Consider the following 4,835-nt stretch of genomic DNA (forward strand, 5'->3'; position numbering starts at 1 on the left):
CATGTATGATGCAATACCAGCTTCAGATTGCATCATTCATTGTTTTGCCTAAAAAGCAAGTACTGTCCAAACCCAGTCATAGATTTATTCATAGATCCAGTCAAAGATGTATTTTAGTCATTTCTGGTTTAAATTGAGATCCCTTCCCTTTATAACTCACTTATCCTCTGCCATTCCCAAGTCAACGGTCGTATATACTAACCCAATAGCATATCTTGAAAACTAGAGCCAATCAACAATTTTAAGCATCATTTTCATTCTCAGTGACCCAGAATTAGTAAAGTTGGACTACATTTATTTCAGAAGCATTTTGGCTGTAGAGCAGCATTATCTGAGTTGTTACTGAACAGCATACCATCCAGAGAACAGCACACTTCTCCTGCCAGGCTCTTCCTCTTTTCCTCTTCTTTCTCACTTGCATCTCATACTTTTCTCTGGGACAGCCACCACAAATTTCAAGCCTAGCACCTGTTTCTGAATGGTGCTGAGCTCCCTAGATTTCTGTTGTTCCATGGGAATTGAGGGCACTCAGCATCTCTAAAATACAGTCAGCACCTTAAACTGCTAGGTTGCTCAACAGTCACATTTTGTGTTCCAATGTCATATTGACGTGGGCCCAGAAATGAAAATGTAAATAGTCCTCATCAAATTTTTAATGTTGTTTCTGTTGTTTGTCCTTTTTCTACCGTCTGTGCTGGGAAGGCCAGAAACTGATACCATCTGGTACCCCACATATAATTCTGATAGTGAACCAGTCACATTAACCAGTTAAAAAAGTAAAAGTGGCTAGCCTAATAGGACAAGAAACCAGCCTCTAGGTTTATGGTATAATATTATATTCTGGTAAAGCTTTTGTTACCTAATAAACAGGAAACAATTAAGTCTTATATTTCTCTTGATAATTATGGATGGATAAAATTTAAATCTAGATCCATACTTCAGACCCCCTAAGTTGGAGACAGGGCAGCATTTGGTCCATGGTTCAGTCCTGTCCATTATAGAGATAGGGACTAACTACTAAATTCAGATCCAGGCTTAAATATCAACATTCCCTCACAAAGCTCCAGGGGTTTCTCATCCGAGGCCTGGGTTTGGTCCATCTCTAGTGGCAATTTTATGATTTAACGTATTTGCATGGATTATCAAAGGTCTGGTGATGTGGAAACTAGACTTTCTCTTCAAAAACTTTTTTCCAAACCCTTCAAGGTTTGATTTTTAAACTTTCATTTAAATTATCTGCCAGGACAACAAGTTTAGTTCTACAGAGAGGAAGGCTAGAGTAGGAAGGTGATTGTGTAAACAAGCCACCTTGTTTGCTCCCTGTGGGTCTTCAAGTTGTATCTAATTACTGTTGTTTTGCTGACACACACAAATATTTTTCTGCTGTTAGAGGCAATGCAGAGCTAGTGGAGTTATGAAAGAGCAAGCTGGTTTCTGTTCTCATTCATACTTTAGCAATATGTTAACTAAGTTCTGACTGCAGAATCTTTATTAGTGGTGCAACTGATAGGTGAACAGGACACTAGCAATCAGAAATCAGGTTTTGATTTATAAGCTTTTTGTAGCTATTACTAGGGCCTTGACCCTGCTTCTATTTATGTCAATGGTAAACTCCCATTGATCTCTGTGGATAGATGCTAACAATGTAGAGGCAGTTTTGTATCTATAACCTTACTGAAAGTAACTGCTTGCCAATTCATTTAATTTATCATTACATCGCTACCTCGATATAATGCCACCCGATATAACACAAATTTGGATATAACGCGGTAAAGCAGTGCTCCGGGAGGGGTGGGCTGTGCACTCCGGTGGGTCAAAGCAAGTTCAATATGACATGGTTTCACCTAGAACACGATAAGATTTTTTGGCTCCCAAGGACAACGTTATATTGAGGTAGAGGTGTATATGGTAAAAATGAGAAAGTAAGCAAATTTTCAGTGATAGTGTGCTGTGACACTTTTGTATTTTTATGTCTGATTTTGTAATCAAGTAGTTTTTAAATGAAGTGAAACTTGGGATATGCAAGACAAATCAGACTCCTGAAAAGGGTATAATAGTCTGGAAAGGTTGAGAGCCACTGGTACAGACCAATGGTTAGCTATAGACTAGAGCTCGGGAACCACTGATATTAAGTTATTAAGATAGTGGTCTTGAATTTTAAAAAGTACCCATCTACATACAAGCAGGGCAATCTCAAGTAGCAGTAAAGAGGTTATTTTTCCTCTACATTTGGCACTGGTGTGACCACTGCTGGAATATTGTGTTCAGTTCTGGTACAATTGAAAATGGATGTTGATAAATTAGAGAGGGTTCAGAGAAGAGCCGCGTGAATTATTAAAAGATTGGAAAACATGCTTTATAGTGACAGACTCAAAGAGATCAATCTATTTAGTTTAACAAAGAGAAGGTTAAGGGGTGACTTGATTATAGTCTGTAAGTATCTACATGGGGAACAAATATTTAAGAATGGGTTCTTCAATCTAGCAGAGAAAGGTATAACATGATCCAGTGGCTGGAAGTTGAATCTAGACAAATTCAAATTGGAAATAAGGCATAATTTTTTAACAATGAGAGTAACCACTGGACAGTTTACCAAGGATGTTGATGGATTCTTTGTCACTGACAATTTTTAAATTGAGATTGGATGTTTTTCTAAAAGATGTACTCTAGGAGTTATTTTGGGGAGATTCTATGGCTTGTGTTGTACAGATCAGACTAGATGATCACAGTGGTCCTTGATGAGTACAGTTTCATCAGGAAAGCCAGCTCCACTGGTTGCAGAATGACAAATAAGAGTTTTCTGGCCTCAGATTTGTTGGACATCAGTTATAGGTCTGATTGAAAGCTCACGGAAGTCCATGATTACATTAAATTAGATTTGGCCTTTAATTCATACTTGTAACAGAAGCCAGGTCATGAGCCAGAGTTTTGTATTAAAATATCTTTGTATTTTTCATTCTTATGATGTTTCAAGACTAAAAATATTTTAAGCCAGTAACAACAATGAGTTGAAGCTGGTAATCTTTAACTAATATTGGCATTGTGGTCATGCTGCTACTGCATGCAGTGTCTGTATGACATTGCACTACTATATGAATTTGACACATTCTCTGCTGGAGAGAGCTTTTGGAAATGAACTTGTCCTGGTAAGAGGAAAACAAGTGTGAGTGCAAAAGAGAAAATCAGGATAATTGTTTTAACGATCAAGATAATCGCTACATCCTGATCTGAGTTTTAAATATTTACACAACATTGGCACGTACTTTTCAAATCCAGGTAATTTTCCCTGTTGGGAACTTGTAAAATACTACAAGAGAAACATTATTATATCCTCTTTTTAAAAGGGTCAAGCAGCAGAGCTGCTGCAAGAAAAATAGTCAAAGGCTGCAGAATGACAGAGATAGTTATTAATATTCAGTACATGAAGTACAATAAGAAAGCCAACATACAGTACAGGATGAAATGGTCAAAAAGTTATACTTATATTCCTTTTGACCTATTGTGCAGGTCATAATAGGGCAGATCACAGCCTGCAGGGCCAAAGCCTTTGAAGGTTGTTTCATACGGCTCTTTGTAAACAGGTTGATCTTTGATTTTTTTCAGTGGGCATGTGGCTATATATCACTTGTTAAAATCTACAGCAAAGACACTGTATCATCTGAGACTGTAAAGTTTGATCTAAGCGGGGCCTTTAACATGGTGACCTAATGTGCCCTCCTGAAAATTGAAAGTGGTGAACACCTGTCATAATACTACTGTCTCTCGTACAGAGGCTTTTCAGGCTAAAATGACTCTGCGCCCAGTCTTGCAGCCTTACTTACATGAGCAATCCCATTGATATACTTGGGCCTGCTTGGTTGAGTAAAGCTTGCAGGATTAATAATGAACAAAAGCAAATGAAACTAAATTAAAGAAATCATCTGCAAACACTTGGAAGGCGGTAAGGTGATAGGGAATAGCCAGCATGGATTTGTAAAGAATAAATTGTGTCAAACCAATCTGATAGCTTTCTTTGATAGGATAACGAGTCTTGTGGATAAAAGAGAAGTGGTGGATGTGGTATACCTAGACGTTAGTAAGGCATTTGATACGGTCTCGCATGATATCCTTATCGATAAACTAGGCAAATACAATTTAGATGGGGCTACTATAAGGTGGGTGCATAACTGGCTGGATAACCGTACTCAGAGAGTAGTTATTAATGGCTCCCAATCCTGCTGGAAAGGTATAACAAGTGGGGTTCCGCAGGGGTCTGTTTTGGGACCGGCTCTGTTCAATATCTTCATCAACGACTTAGATGTTAGCATAGAAAGTACGCTTATTAAGTTTGCAGACGATACCAAACTGGGAGGGATTGCAACTGCTTTGGAGGACAGGGTCAAAATTCAAAATGATCTGGACAAATTGGAGAAATGGTCTGAGGTAAACCGGATGAAGTTCAATAAAGACAAATGCAAAGTGCTCCACTTAGGAAGGAACAATCAGTTTCACACATACAGAATGGGAAGAGACTGTCTAGGAAGGAGTATTGCAGAAAGAGATCTAGGGGTCATAGTGGACCACAAGCTAAATATGAGTCAACAGTGTAATACTGTTGCAAAAAAAGCAAACGTGATTCTGGGATGCATTAACAGGTATGTTGTAAACAAGACACGAGAAGTCATTCTTCCGCTCTACTCTACACTGGTTAGGCCTCAACTGGAGTATTGTGTCATTTCAAGAAAGATGTGGAGAAATTGGAGAGGGTCCAGAGAATCGCAACAAGAATGATTAAAGGTCTTGAGAACACGACCTATGAAGGAAGGCTGAAAGAATTGGGTTTATTTAGTTTGGAA

Source organism: Gopherus flavomarginatus, chromosome 8, assembly GCF_025201925.1.
Source record: "Gopherus flavomarginatus isolate rGopFla2 chromosome 8, rGopFla2.mat.asm, whole genome shotgun sequence".
In the NCBI taxonomy this organism is placed as follows: Eukaryota; Metazoa; Chordata; order Testudines; family Testudinidae; genus Gopherus; species Gopherus flavomarginatus.